The 16,214-nt window shown below is 47.8% G+C and overlaps 1 protein-coding gene across 5 annotated transcripts in view; it reads right to left on the bottom strand.

The window, feature by feature from the left end:
• Positions 1 to 16,214, bottom strand: part of HMGXB4 (HMG-box containing 4) — a 740,304-nt gene that overhangs the window by 306,985 nt on the left and 417,105 nt on the right. The gene's annotated exons all lie outside the window — the stretch shown is intronic.

Consider the following 16,214-nt stretch of genomic DNA (forward strand, 5'->3'; position numbering starts at 1 on the left):
TTCAGCATCGGGTGTTAAGAACAAAGGCTCCATGAGTGGCCTGCTAAGTCCGGCTGGGCTGATTTGGTGCACCTGTGCCCTGATTCAGTTCAGCAGGCAGTGTATAATGCCATGTTCGCGGTGGCGGCGGTTCCGCCACCGTGATCACGGTCTTTATGCCATTTTTTTCCCAGTATTTCCGTGTCCGCGCTAGTTGTGATGCTCACGGTGTTTAGTGTTGCCGGTAACAGAGGGGTTTCCGTGCAGACGGACTTAAGGGGAACCCTATTTCCGTGGTGGCGGTTTAGGGTGGTGCTATTACCGGGGCCGCGGGTCATGAATGCGCGGACATGGAAACGGTGCCGGTATGGTTTTACCGGCAGTGTTAATTCCGGACCGGAGTACTTGAAATGAGGCCCAATGTCAAAAACGCCAATGGGTCTACAAAATTGCCTACATGCCCTGTCGAGGTATATCGTTAAAAACCAGCTAACAGTTAACATTAAAAAATCTAAAGTTATGATTTGCAATGCCACATCTCGAAGAAGGAGTAGATTAAGTTGGCAATTGCAGAATGCTGAGCTGGAAGTTGTGGTATTGTATGTCTAGATATGCGAATTGACAATCAGATTCTCAACAGAGAACACTTACAAACCTTGGAGGTAAGACTAACAACAGCCATCTCGCAAACTAAGATCCTAATTCGTTAACATGGCACATTTCCATTAAAATCGTCCATTACTTACTATAGCCAAAACAACAGTCACTATTTTGCTGTATGGGTTGGAAATGTGGCTCAGTACACCCAATGTAAACTTGCAAAAACTAGAAGGTAGATTTTGGAGGAAGATATTAAATCTTCAACAGTGCATACCAATGGCTCTTATACAATATGAGTTGGGCCTGACTTCGTTAAAATGTATCTTCCAATGGCGTCAGTGAGCTCTGATCAGAAAGTGCATCCTCGCTGACTGTTCTAGAACATTGCTCCAGTCTCTTTCGGAATATCTCCTTACATCAAGTCATGGCGTTGTTATCGAATGGAGAAATACAATTTTATGGCATAATGGCAGCTTCTGATTTTACTCTGAAGGTCCTTCTAGAAAATCCACAGCAAGCAAAAGAAAAGATATACTCACACGATTGGATTAACACACGGGAACAGTGTTGCAAATACAAAGATTTGAGAGCCAATCCATTCCTAGGGAAAAAGCTTCGAATATGTGAACCATACCCAACCTTCCATCCATCTGTTTCGTCCAGGTCAGCTTTTATACGGTTCAGATTTTATCTTTGGCCAACGAGAACGGTCTTGATAAAACGGCAATTAATCAGCAGCACATTTAATTTTTGTAGGTTCTGTGAAAATGTTAATCAGGAGGAATTCATAAAACACATGTTGAAATGTCCAGCATTGAGGGGAGCTAGAGAATTGCATTTGTTTAAATACTATATGATCTATCACACTTTAGATGAAAATGATATATGGAAACTCTTTTTCTTCGAATCGTATCTCAATTTGCATTGCAGTGCTAAATTTCCTCGAATCTGTATTTGCACCTTATCAGGTGAAAAACTAAGAATTCATGAAAAGTAACTGTTTAATATTAATGTTATCTGTTCTCTTCCCTTTGCAATATATTTTGTATTTTGATTAGTCTTCTGCTGTCCTTTTGGTGTGTCTACCTAAAACAGAAGTGTACCTTTTGTTTTTAGCTTGTGGTATATATTCTTTTTGTAAGTAGTCCGCATCTTTGAGAAGGTCATCTGGCCTGGCTCCTGGTGTGTACTCAATGGCTTGTGCAAGCTTTTTGTTTATAAAAGACCACACACCTCTTCACTCATTCTGGGACCAAGGAAAAGGCTTGTTTTCTGCAGTTAACAATTAAAATGGCAATCAGGATTTAGAAGGCCAGTGAGACTCCACAACAAGGCTGTGCTTACCTGGTAAGTATGTAAAGACGTATTTGCCATTTATGGTCATGGTCTTCCCGTCCCGAGACTCCAGATTGGGAGGTCAGGGCAGCCATGACCAAAACAGACACGTTCAATTAATGGGCGTCTAAGATTTACTGCTAAATTCACATCTTGTTTGTTTCCTCAGGAATATGCTAATGTGGTGGCGTCCCTGAATTGAGGCTTGATGTGCATCCAGTCCCAAAGAATTGTATAAGAATAGGGGTTGTAACTAAGTCCTCTGCCAGAGCTTGAGGAACGACAGTGTGCTGGTGAAAAGGCCCAGGAGCTGCTTCAAGCCAGTGGAAGCTACACCGGAGGAGGCATAGGGGGATCCTCACACCAATCCAAAGGAGAACCAGTGCTAATGTAGGGGGCAGTCACAGGAATACTCACACCCCTGCAGATACTAGCCAAAGAGGCTAGTCACATGGATATGCCTTACCCATCAACCCTCCTACTCTGGTGCAGAACCAGCAAAGGTACCTACAGCGTCAATCATGCATCAACAGCGTATGTTAATATGCAATTACTGTGAACGGTCACAGGGAAAGGGAGATGGACGCAACCCATAAAGAGACTCCTTCACATCAGGTAAACACACAGGGAGAGCCATTCAAGCTTCCTAGCCAGGCCTAAAAATCTAGCGCAGGAACAGAAGCCTCTCCGTTTAAAGGAAAAATGTTGCACGTTTCAAAGTTCTGGGTGAGTTGCGGAATAAACTTTTTTTCCCTCTGCATTGGTGTTTGACAAATCCTCTCACATTTTGATTCACACTCGTATCACATGCGGAAGCCCTGCAGATACAAAGTTGTACGTTAACAAGGGCGGAATGATTTGCGCAGAATGTGTGGAAAAAAAGAATTTGCATTATTCCAGCATCCCAAGATTACAGTCTCAAAAATGTGCCATAATGACGGGAAGCCCAAATGCAAACAAGCCATGCCCACCCGAAGATTTTCAAACTTCCAATTGACATGTCACGAGAACGGGGGGACTCAGACACAGAGGGACAATGGAAGCAGGGCTTCCAGTGGAGGAAGACTAGATATCTTACAATGGTCCCACTGGAATCCAAGATGGGGGCAGGCATTCATGTAACTTTAGGCCAACCTCCTTCCAACCACAAGACCACCCACCCAGGACCCATCAGGAACCAGCACCTCCCCTTGATACAAGTGTCTTATATATACCTAGCTACCATACAAGTGGATTAGAGACTCTCCTACAAAAAGCAGCTAGATCAGCCTTGCCGTATTCGGCGTCTAGTAGAAAGGTGAGAGATGGAGATAGGAAGGAGAGTCTAGAGGAAGTTCAAGTAAGAGAGAATTGTTATCAGTGGGAGAGTTGTTGGAGAATGGAAGAGCCATACCATTAGAGAAAGAGAGCGAGTTGGGAGTTGGTTGGAGGAAGTAAGTCAAAGAGGTTGGAGGGAGAAACGTACATCAAGGAGAAAGGCAGTTGTCAGAAGAGTTGTGAGGAGATTCTCAGAATTGAGACCATCGTTAGCGAGAGCGCAAAGTGGTTGTAGGAAAAACACCATCAAGAGATCAATCGTCCAGGAGGGGGTAGGAGATGGAAGCCCTTCCCATCAGTGGCATAGAGAGAAAAGCTAGAGAAGGTGGCAGGAGAACAGGAACCCCTTCTGCAAAGGGAAAGCATGTAGGTTCCAGCAGAACATGTCGGTCCAAGAGAGAAACTAGAAGTGAGAAGTGGTACAAGATGGTGCAATCTTACCAGGTAGCATATCACAATAGGGATCAGAGAGAGGGTGTTGAGGAACCAAACTCCCAGAGCAGGAAGCTGTCCTAGCCTTCCATGTTAAAGTCAATTATTCCGGCTTTCAAAAGTTCTTTCACAGTTCAATATACGTTTACACAGATCTCCCTCGATTGGGCTCGGACCTTTCAAAGCAAAAAAGTTCACATAGGTCTCCCTCTGTCGGGCTCGGACCTTTCAATCAATCACAATTCTTGCAAGGATTCCCTTCACCAAGCTTAATTCACATTCTTTAGGGGTTCCCTTACCCTATTTTATCACACAGTCTGGCTCGGATCTCTTCCTGATGTCGAAGACTTTCAAATGTGCGAGGCTTTTGCTATAGACCTCCGCAGGACCACTTCGACTTTCCCTTTTACTCAAACTCTTGCGTTATTTGCCCCGTGTCTTTTGGTCTGGGTAGTTTTTAGTATCACAAGCACAAAAGTTCAACATTCATCTTGTTCACTTCCCCTTTGGTCGGGGTTATTCCGCATCGTTACACATTTGTAGAGTTCATTCACTTTGTCGCTTTATCACAAAAAACATTTCACCTTTCGCTGAGACTTTCGAGTGGGCTACTTCCTTTCGCCGGACCACTCCGCTACTCTGTAACGCAGGCTTCACAGTTATCAATAATTAAAAGTTCCTCACAGGACAGCCTTCCTTCCTTCGCGTCTCATCCACACGCGTGCAGCCTTCAACTGTAAGATATATTGTTGCACTTTCAATCTTTTTTGAACACACATAGGCCTTTCTTGTCGCTCGCCAACTCACCGGCTGTGTGCATTTGTCTTTTCTATTTCCATTCACTAGTCCAGGTTAGTACCACAGGCTTGGCTTCACCTCCCCAACTCTGCCGTTCACCCGGGAGGGTCGTTGGCGCCTTTCAAACACAATGCAATCTTCTGGTCTGGGATTTGGCCTTCTCCACGTATCTTTCACGGCTCTTTGGAGGCAACAACCTCCTGCAGAGATCTGCTGGGGTTCTCTACCCTTTGCTCTCGTCCCTCTCTCGGTCGCTCTGTACCAGTAGATTTGCCTTCACCCCAGAGGTTCTGCTCCTTCTCGTGTTCCACCTTGCTCAGAGTGTGTCTCTATGTTCCGCCTTATGGGTGTCAGATGTATGTAGTTAAAGTCAAGTGCCTGACTTTGCCTGGCCCGAATAGTGGGAGATGTCCAATGAGATGTGTAAGGGTTAGCCTCCCTCAGTCGCCCTCTTCCTCGGGCCAGTGTTTGTGTAAAAAAGGCGTCCGGGGGAGTTGGGACATTGGAGGGTCCTATAAAATAGGATGGGTCATTGGTAAAGGAAATGGGGGAATACCGCATCTCACCATCGGTTGCCTCACCCCCACTCCCGAAGGCCCCTCACCCAGGTGATCCTTCCGCACTGGTCCACCCCCAGGAACTGGATCCAAAAGTGATGGCCTGGTCATGGCCACCTGGATGACAAGTGTCACGATCCACTTCCTGAAACCCCCCCAGCAGGTCCATGGGCCACGAGGGGTCTCGGCTCGGGCCCCCAACAAGCTTAGGCATCCTGTGCCTAGGCCCTCTTGGAGCCAGTACTGGCGCCAGGCTCATACTTAATGAAGACTTGTGCTTGGGAACTACTTTATTTCAGTGCCAGTCCACATGGAGGCATCCACATAGCTTGGCTCCTTGGAACCAAGCTATGCGGTATAGTGTTTTGGGTGTGGTAGCCTAGTACCTGGACTACTTTCTTGATGCTATTTAAACCACACCCGACTTGGATAGCACGCTTCGCATTACTTTGCAATCCTGCAACGGGACGCTCATCGTGTTCAGCTGCGTCTGCGAACCTCAGAAGAACAGCATCTGAAAAACAAAAGGACATTGTTAATAGCAGCAGCTTACCTGTGATTCCACCACTAGCTGCCCTCCGCTCTTGGAAACAGCATCCAAGGAACAGCGAGCCTCCCGGAATGTCGGATCTGCAAAAAGGAGAGAAACAGGACATTAGACATTTTACAATTGTGCCGGCAGCTTACCTCACGAGTCGCCCATCGACCAGCATGGCCTTGGGACTTCTTGCTCCGGGTGAGCACCGCAACCTACGGGAACAAAAGACAACAGGTTAGCAAAGGCAAGGCATCATAGCGCTGCGCATAGCGCCTACTTACCGCATCAAGGCGCTCTCGAAGCACCATCACCTGCCGGCGAGTCCCAATTCAGCCAACGTTCCACAGCGAACTTCCGCGCACCTAAGGAGAGAGAAAAGACATTATTTAAATCCAAGAAAGGCATACAGTATAACAGTAATAAGACCTACCTGAAAGACTGTAAAGGGCCTGCATCAGTGAAGTAACCAGATCGCACTCGCCCACAAAGGACAATGCGCCCCTGCCAAGAAGGCAGGACGGAGAGCACGCCAAAACCCATAACAAGGTGAGGAAAGGTCCGGGGAGGGGCTGCGGGCATACGGGGTGTTGGGAGGCTCTTGCCCCAGTTGCCCAGTCTTGAACATTGCCCACCTGTTTTCCAGGCAGAACTTCTTTGCTGATTATACCTGGGAGCAGCTGAGAAGGGCACCAGAGTCCCCACAGCTGGGTGGCATCCCCGTGGATACCAAGTAAGCGTAACAAGTCCCCAAGGACTAGCGGTTGAGACAGCCTTTGGTTTCTCACAACAGGGTTATCAATTGCCTATTAAAGCAGGGCCCAACCAAGGCCATCCGTTGGAACTTTGTATGAGAGACAGTGTCTCTGTCAGTGTATTGTGACTTTCACTGAGAGACTATAAAATTCCTTTCTTTCACAGACCCGCTTTCACTAGGAACCATTTCCTTCTAGACCGAAACCCAAACCGATGTCTTCCATACTCATGAGTGTGAGGTTCCAACACCAAAAGGAATTAGAAGAGGGAGTGAGTGTTCCGCTAAAACAAGCAGATTTGTAATTTCTTTATTGACAGCCGTCACATTTTGAGTTATTCCTCCATTTCCGATGCCCAAATCCCATTATTCTCTGCAACTCTGTAAAAGAACTAACAAGGATTGGCAAAGCAACAGATTTGGTGAAGTGAATCTTACATTTATAGGTAAGAATGCAGTAACCATATGGGCTCTACTTATTCAGTAACTCCAAACATGTCAACAAGTTAAAGGTTGAGACACAAAACATTAGTAATTAAACATAGTAGAAAGACTTATCTTTTGCTATTGTGGGGTTCCTCCACATTTGAATCTTGCAACGGTGAGGTTTCACCACATTTCACTCTTGCTTCTGTGTGGTTACAGGGCATTTGCATTTTGTCAAAGAGTTTTCACTAAACTTGAATTTTGCTACTGTGAGGTTTCACCACATTTGAGCTTTGCTGCCCCAGATTTCACCACATTTGGGATTTACTAACTTGAGGTTTCACCACATTTGACATTCACCTCTGCAGGGTTTCAGGGCATTCACATGTTTCCACTGAGTTGTCACCACATTTGAATCTTGCTACGTGAGGTTTCACCACATTTGTGTTTTGCTACTGTGGGGTTTCAGGACATTTGCACTTTGCCACTGTGAGGTTTCACCACATTTGGACTTTGCTACTGTGGAATTTTACAACATCTGGGTTCTGCTAATGTGGAGTTTCACCACATTTGAGATTGCTGCTGTGTGGTCTCACCACACTTGGATTTTGCACCAGTGGTATTTCAACACATTTCAATTTGCTAGTGTGAGTTTCGCAGCATTTGACTTTGCTTCTGTGGGGTTTCTGCACATTCGCATTCAGCCGCTGTGAGGTTCCACCACGTTTGAATTTTGCTACAGTTACATTTGCACCATTTCCGCAGTTTTCAAATCTTGTCCACTTTGAAATCTGCCACTGTGGGGTCTCATCACATTTGAATTTTGCTGCTGTGGGGTTTTCACTGCACCTGAAGTTCGCTGCTGTGGGGTCTCGCAACGTTTGAGGTTCCACCTTCATTTGAGTTTGCTACTGTGGGGTTTCGCCACATCTGAGTTTCTTGTTACTGAGGGGTTTCGCTGTGTTTGCGTTTTGCTGCTGTGTGGGTTCACCATGTTAAAACCCTAACGCTGTGGGATTTCAGCACAACTGAATATTGCGGGTGTGAGGTTTCTCTATGCTTGAACTTTGTGCCATTTTGAGCCTTGCTGGTTTTGAATCTTGTCCGCTCTGAATCCTGCTTCGTGAGGTTTTGCCACGTCTGAGTTTTGCTGCTGTGAGGTTTCGCCATATTTGGAATTGTGCTAATGTGACGTCTCACCACATGGAATTCAGTAATCCTAAATTTTGCCTGGTTGATGTTTGCCTCTCTGAAGCACACCCACTTTTGAACTTCACTATCATGATGATTCACCACATTGAACGTTTGCTACTGTGAAGTTTCACCACTTGGACCTTGCCAATGTGAGATCTTCACCACTCCATCTTGACTACCGTGTAGTTTTCTCCACCTCTTGAAATGTTGCTACCGCAAGGTTTCACCATTTTCAAACTTTCAGTTATGTATCTTGACACTTTAAACTTTGCTATTATGAATTTTCGCCACTTGGGAATTTTGTTACTGAGAGGTTTCCACCACCTTGATTTGCTACTGTGAGGTTTCCACCACCTCATTTTACTATCATGGACTTCACCTCTTGGAACTTTAATTGAATACGTGCATAAAATACTGTGCTGAATTTACTCCCCAATGCTTGAATCTGGCGTCATTTCAATTACCCATTCAAAAACCGTACTGGCTTAGTTTGCACTGCTCCTGAAATGTAGCCAGACTATTAACGGCACTGACTTGTTCCTGCTGCCCTAAAATTTGCTTTTCGGAACTACTATCACTCAGCCATTATAAAACTATACTCATTCGATTCTGCTGCTCCTAAGCCAAAGCACTTTAAAACTCCTCCTACTTGATTCCTACTGCGCTCGATTCTCTTCATTCTAAACTCCTTACTACCTGATCCTAGCGACTTACGGCTGGTCTTGACTTGCACTATTTCGAAAGTAGCCACTTCAAACTGTACTGGTTTGATCCCGACTACCCTGACATTTTGTTCATTCTGAATGCTTGCTACCTTGAACTCCTACACTCTGAAAACATGACTCAGCTTTGCCGCTCTGAATTTCAACGATAAAACCTACCACTCTCAAACGTAACCACCTGAAATCCTCCAATGTAATCCATTCCCTTGCTGAACCCGGACATCTGCTACTCCTACCTCGAACGCTAGCTCATGTAATTTTTACCTCCTCCAACCTCCCTGATTTCACTGCTTTGTGTACTCCAGCCTGAACTTCAATCACTCTAACCTGGATAATTCCTTGAACCTAACCAGTCCGAATTATGCCACTTTGAACTCTAACCGTCTGAATTTCTCTCTACTAAACCCACACCCACACCAAATCCGGAGACCCCAACGCAAGAAAATAATCCAATAACTTCACAGGGAGGCTTTCGTCCCTGAATTGGCTATTTCAGTACCTCACCACCAAGAATTGGGCATTTCAGTACCACACCACCAAAAATCTCAGAAATTGGCCACCATGAGGATTAATGACCTCAAAATAACAGGCTACACAAAGAAATTCTTTCTCCCGGGAAACCCAACCTCGCTCGACGCAAAGCTAACCGTCTGACGTCTATCAACAAGAACCCGTTAGAACTCCGGAGAGAGAAAAAAAATAAAGAATTAAAAAAAACCCAGGAAGGCTTTTGTCTCTGGAACAAATGACAACACTGAGGCCATTGTGACAAAGCAATTCACCACAAGTCTATAACCACAGCGAGGCACCTGCCACTGTGTGCAGCCCGAAATCGATTACTGGGACCATGAAACAAGCCACCTCAGGATGGCTTTCAATCCAGGAATGAATGACAAATCCAAGACCTCTGACACAGAAAACCACCACTAACCTATAACCCCAGTGAGGCACCTGCCATTGTTTATAGCCTCACATTGATCTATCCAGTCAAAAATTATCTAACACTATGGCTTATCTGCCATAATCAAAGCCAACAGGAACTATTAACAAGAGAGCCTCTCATTTCAGAACCCTACTACCAAAACAACTTAACGCACAACCAGATCCGCAGTAAACCACTGATCCACAACAGTCACAAAACATTGCAACCACAAACATGCCCCGATGCAAGAAGGCCAAGGACAGAAGAATGGAAAACAGAACAAGAAAAAGGAATGAAACCTCACCCTCATCAAACAACATGAACTACATAGCAGAATTTGCAACACCTCAAAATCACCATTAACTGCCTCTAAACGAACTAAAGATAAGGACAGACATCATACATCTCCTGATACCTCTCCACCTACAATAATACTACACTGGAAAACAAACAACCTACAACAAAGGACCCAAGAAATGCTAGAGCAGACCCCATCAGACTATCAAGCCACCCACCACAATGCGCAGAACCCTTCTACGTGGAAAACAGCTTTGGAAAGACACCTACAAGAATCAGAGCTAAGCTAGCATCCCTAACCATATACACCACTTTCTTTTTTGTTTCCAAAACTTTTTTTATTTGGTTTTGTACGTCAAATTTACATAGTCCAGCTTAGGATAGCTTTACATAAGAAATGCTTGCGGACTATTAGTGGAGAATAGGGGAAGAAAAAGAGAAGGACAACCTGAGATAACAGAAAACTTAATACTACCAATATGGAGGAGGAGCAGAAGACCTAGTAAATCAAATAACAAACGTCTTTGGAAGAGGAGCGGAAGACACAACAATTCAAATAACAAAAGTCTTTGGGGGTGGAGGACACTCGGGGCATGCGTGAGTCCCAGGATGTCGCAGTCTACCCGGATGGGTTAATTCTTCCGGCGAGGCATCCAAGACCTCAGACTAGGACCTGGTCTCTTGCTGCTGGGCATCATTCCCTTGTCTGTGGTCTACTCTTGTGCCAGGGGTTTCACCTTGGCAGGATTGGCCTCCCCTTTCGTGCCCCTTAGTCTGCCTTTCAAGCTTGATTGCCCATCCATCGTAGGGTCGGAGATTGTCTAGCCACTCCTGGGAACTTGTGTGTGTAATCTAAGAAAGGGGACCATATCTGAGCTAATTTGGCCATGTTGCCGAATCTGGTGGCTGTGATTTTCTCAGCGGCCACTATTTCCCAGCAATTCGTCCACCACATTTGTGTTGATGGGCCTTCCGGATTTTTCCAGAGTCTGGCGATGGCGATCTTTGCGGCCGTCAGGAGGTGGGAGCATAAGTCTGCCATACAGCCTGTTAAGGGGAATTAGTCATTGCCAGAGGCTCCAAGGAGAACGATGCCCGGGTCCCATGGGATCGTGAGTTCCGTTATTAATTTGATTTGTTCTAGGATCTTTTCCCAGAATTGGGTGGCCTTCGGGCAGGTCCAGAGTAGGTGGAACAATGAGCCCGTGTCTGGGCACCCTCTCCAGCATTGTGGTGGGATAGTCGGGTTGCACTTGTGCAAGATTTCTGGGGTGCGGTACCTCCTATAGCACACTTTGAAAGCGCCTTCTTTATTTGTGACGCATTTGGAGCTTCTGCTCGCTCGGGTCCATATGTGGTTCCATTCTTCTAATTCGATAACTTTTCCAACATCTCTCTCCCATTTTAACATGTAGGGCTCTTTCTTAGCCAGATCTGCTCTGTCTAGTAGCTTGTATAGTGTTGATATTTTCCCCTTGGGGGCGTCCGAGGTCAAAGTTCTTTCCAGCGCTGTTAGGTCTCTACTTCCCCGTTTGACACTTGCGTTGGACAGCCAGTGCCTTAGTTGTGTGTATCTGTACCTTTCCGATTCTGGCACTTGGAATTTGGCTTTACAGGCCTCGAAGTTCAAGGGGTTGCCAGCTTCAAAGGAATCGGATATGGTCCTTAGACCGCCCTACCGCCATTTGTTGAAGCGACTTGTGCTGGTGCCGGGAGAGAAGTCTGGGTTGCCCAGGACTGGAGTGAGTGGTCCCAGTGGGCTCCTGCATTTCCACAGGTGAGTCGCCTTCTTCCAGCATGTTACTGTATTTTTAGTTGCTGTAAGTGGGCCTGGATCCCGGTCGTTTTTGGCCTCCTTCATATGGGGTAGCGCCTCAATTGGCGCCAGGCACCAGTCTTCTTCCAGTTTCAGCCATCTGGGCTGGTTCGTCGTCCTTTTCCAGGCGAAGGCTTGGGAGAGCTGCGTTGCAAGACAGTACCTGCTCACGTCTGGGACCCCCAGGCCGCCCAACGTCTGGCTGCGTAGCATAATCCGCCTTGGGATGCGTGCCTTTTTACCTTCCCAGATGTATCTTAGGATGTCCCCCTGCAGTTTACTGATAGCTTTGTTTTGTATGGTTATTGGGAGGGCAAGGCTCATGTATAGCAGTCTCGGGGTCATATTCATCTTCAGTGCTGTGATTCGACCAAACCACGAGATCTCTTGCATTCGCCAGCGACTTAAGTCCCCTCTTAGCTCTTTGATCAGTGGTGGGAAGTTTGCTTTATATAGTTTTTCGGTGGAGTTTGTGATCTTGACCCCCAAGTAGCTTATCTGGGATTTGGCCCAAGGGATTGGGTATGCGGCTCGTAATTCCTCCTTGCGGCTCTTTGGAACGTTAATGCCCATTGCTGTTGATTTTGTCAAGATTACTGTGAACCCAGAGACTTTTTTTTTTAACTCTTCCAGTTCTCGCCATTTGGCCTCCATGAAGTCTTCTGGTTGTGTTACTGTTAGCAGCACGTCGTCCGCATATAGGGCTACTTTGTATGATTCACCTTGGACTTCCAGGCCGTGGATCAATGGGTTACAACGGGTTCTGCTGGCGAACGGCTCCATGGAGAGCGCAAACACAAGGGGGAGAAGGGGCAGCCTTGTCTGGTTCCTCTAGTTATATTGATTTTGTTTGATAGGGCCCCGTTTATCCTCAGGTGGGTAGATGGATTCTGGTAATTTGCTAGTGTCCATTTTATAAAGTTCGGACCGAATCCATAGTGGAGGAGGGTCTCTTTTATATAGCCCCAGTCCAACATATCAAATGCTTTATGTGCGTCTAGTGAGAGGATTACCAGCTCTTCCCCCGTTCTGTTTGGCAATTCGATAGTGTTTATGGTTCTTCGAATGTTATCCTGAGTATTACGGCCCGGGATGAATCCTGTCTGGTCTGGGTGGATAATTCCTGGGAGGATGGGGGCTAGCCTGTTTGCCAGGATTTTTGCAAACAGTTTCGCATTGTTGTTTAATAGGGTGATCGGTCTGTATGACGAGCATTGCGTAGGGTCTTTTCCGGGTTTCAGGATCAGGACCGTTGTTGATTCCTCCATGGAGGCCGTGATGGAGCCGGTTGTTAGGGATGAGTTGAATAGGTTCACTAGTTGTGGTGCCAGGATCTGCGCAAACGTCTTATAGAATTGGGTTGAGAGTCCATCTGGGCCCGAGGTTGCATTTTTCAAGGAGCGGATCGTGTCCTCTACTTCTTCCGCTGATATCGGGCTCTCCAGTGCTGCCTCTGTGCGAGGGGGTTGCCTTGGGGCTGCGGCCAGATAGTTAGCTATGGCCGCCTGCATTGTTTGGGGACCTGACATTATCCCTTCGTGGTGGCGGGTCATGACGTCCAGTTTCTCACTTTCAAGTGTTGCAGGGTTCCCTCCTCGTCAGCCAGGCTTTGGATATGGCTCCTTAATTGCAGCTTCTTCAGCTTGTGTGCTAGGAGCCTGTTTGCTTTATTGCTATTGAGGTAGTAGAATTGCTTGGTTAAGGTCAGGGCTTTGGCTACCCGGTCTGCTTGATGCATCTCCAGCGCAGCTTTCGCTCTTTTGAGTTCTCGGCCTATGGCTTTAGAGAAGCGTTTTTTGAGGTTGCTCTCCAGTTCTACTACCCTTTTCTCCAGCCTGGATTGGTGCAGCTGGTTCAATCGGCGGAACCTTGCCGTAGCCTCCAACGCTACCCCTCTAATGACCGGCTTCATCGCGTCCCAGACTGTCGCTATTGGTGTTTCTTGGGCTGAGCTCTCGTTGAAGTAGTTTGTGAGCGCTTTGGCTAGTTCAGCGCAGACCGCCACATCTGTCAGGATCTGGTCTTGGAATTTCCATTGTCTTGGAACGGGCTTCGGCATTCCCTGCGTTCGGAGGTTTAGCATAACTGGCGCATGGTCTGAGATGGTGATATGCCCTATTTGGATGTCTTCTACGCACGGGCCGAGGGAGCTTGAGGTCAGCAGCAGGTCAATTCTCGAATATTCTTTGTGGACGTGCGAGAAGAACGTGTAGTCCCTCCCCACGTGGTTGCGGAACCTCCACATGTCGATGGTTTCCGTTTCCCTCAGGAATTCTGCCATGGCTAGGGCGTTGGTAAAGTATTCCTTTGACGGGGGGAGCGTTTTTTCCCGGTTTGGATCTGGAGGGAGATTGAAGTCCCCCCCAATCAGTAGCTTTCCTTAGCCAAATGCTGCTATTTTGGGGAGCAGCTCGTGGAGGAACTGTCCTTGTTGCTTGTTAGGTGTGTATAATGCCAGAATCACTATGGGAAGCTCCAGCAGGAGTCGCCTTAAGAGGAGGTATCGTCCTTCTGGGTCCCTCGTGAATGTAATCTGTGTTAGGGGAAGGTTGCGGCTGAGAAGGATAGCCACTCCTCTCTTCTTCTGATTTGCCGAGGCGAAATACCGTTTCGGTTAATGACTGAACTGAATTTGTTTTTCGTCGTCTTCTATAAGGTGAGTTTCTTGGAGGCATGCAATGTCTGGCCCGAGTTGCGCCGGTCTGTGTTCCACCAGTTTCCGCTTCCTTGGGGAATTCAAGCCTTGAACATTCCAGGTTGTTATCGTAATTGTGTCAGCTTGTGATCCCATCTAAAAGGGGTGTCGTGCTATGCTCCGGTGTTTACCTCCGAGGTGTCTCCTTTCTGTCCTGGCTATATTCCTTTTGTAATGTCTCCTCCCACCCCCTCCCCTCCAAAACAGATAGCAGGGTTCCGACCAGCCTTCAGCCAACGGGGTAGGCAGCTGATACAACGCACCCATTTTGCTGGAGGCAACAGTGCCTCTTGAACTTCCAGTAAAGCGGAGTTGGTCTATCTCCTGTATGTCTCCGGGACCTCAGCCTCGGTGCCGTTGTGGGGCCAGCGGGGCCAGCTGGCCCCCAGGGGCCAGTGTGTGGCATGGTGCTGACCTTCCATCCGTGGGCCATGTGGTTGGGCGGATTGCGACGGCTTCCGAGTTCTTCGCCCGGACCAGTTCCTGCCACTGCTGCCCAAATTCTGTTTGGTTTTGGCTAGCTGTGGTCCGCCGGCCCCGCCAGCGCCGAGCCTGTTCAGTTGCTGTTCTTATTTGTGGACGGGGGACCTCTGAGTCTGCGGCGTCCATCGACCCTGGTCTATTGGACGTGTGGCTCGCGTCTCCCCTCCGCTCCGTGGCACTCGGGTTTATCTGGTTCGTCCGGTGCCTCCGCAGGGTTCATAAACCGTTCCGCTTCTTTGAGGGAGAGGATGTTGTGTATTCTGCCTTCCCAGGGGAAGAGGAGTGACGTGGGATGTCCCCAACGGTATGTGACTTTCCTCTCATGGAGCCATTCTGTTAGTGGCTTCATGGATTTCCTTTTGGCTAGGGTGGCTGCGGATAGGTCTTGGTAAAGGAAAATCGCTGCATCTCTAAAGAGTATGCAGGGCGACCCAGGGGCTTCTCGCATGATCTCTTCTTTGATTTTGTCGAAGTGGACCGTTGCCAGGACATCGGGGGGGGCAGCGCCTGGCTTCCCTCTAGTTCGGTGGACTAGATCGGCCCCTAATTCCTCGTGAGCGACGGCTATGGGGATTCCACGAAGGCGAATGTTATGTCTGGATCTATTTTCAGCATCTTCCTGCTTGATATCTAGGGTTTCACATCTGGCCTCTAGCGCCGCCAGTCTGTCCGCCCCCTCCCCGATCTTGAAGTTTTGTTCAAATAGAGTGATTTTGATTTCCTCCGTCCTGGTTTCGATCTCGCCCACCCGCTTGTCCAGCGATGTTATCTTGTCTTTTAATTCTTCGGTCCCCTTTTGATATTCCTTAGTTATGGCCGCCAAGAGATCTTGCAGGTCTCCTTTCGTGATCACCTGCGTAGACTGGTTGGGGCTCTGCTCTGCGCTCAGTCCCGGGTTTGGGCCTTCGTTGCGCTCCCCTCTCTTTGTTTTTTCTCCCATCACGGGCATTAGTAGTGTGGTGATGTCTGGTTGCTTCGTAGGTTTGGTGTTTCTGGACATCCTGCCCGCTTAGTGTCGGTGGCTTACTCCGGCCAGAGTTTGGGTACCGATGTCTCAAGCCATCCCGGTCGGGGTGGGGGGGGGGCCCTGGCGTAGATGGTCACCTGTCCTGAGGCTTGAGTTTCCTGGGCCGGGTGAGCTTCTCTACTTAGTGCTGAGGTCCTCTTCTGGTATGTTGTGGGTTCGGGGACCAGGGGGATCCTTGCTTCCAGTGCTCGGTTGAGGCTGCTAGGACATTAAGGCCCACCCACAGGCCCCCATTTCCCAGCTTCCCCGCTACCTTTCGGGTGAGGTTCCTGGGTCCGGCGGCCGGTGGGTCAGCGGGTGTCTTCCGAGTCAGTCCCCCTCCTGC

Source organism: Ambystoma mexicanum, chromosome 3q, assembly GCF_040938575.1.
Source record: "Ambystoma mexicanum isolate Mex_15411 chromosome 3q, UKY_AmexF1_1, whole genome shotgun sequence".
In the NCBI taxonomy this organism is placed as follows: domain Eukaryota; kingdom Metazoa; phylum Chordata; class Amphibia; order Caudata; family Ambystomatidae; genus Ambystoma; species Ambystoma mexicanum.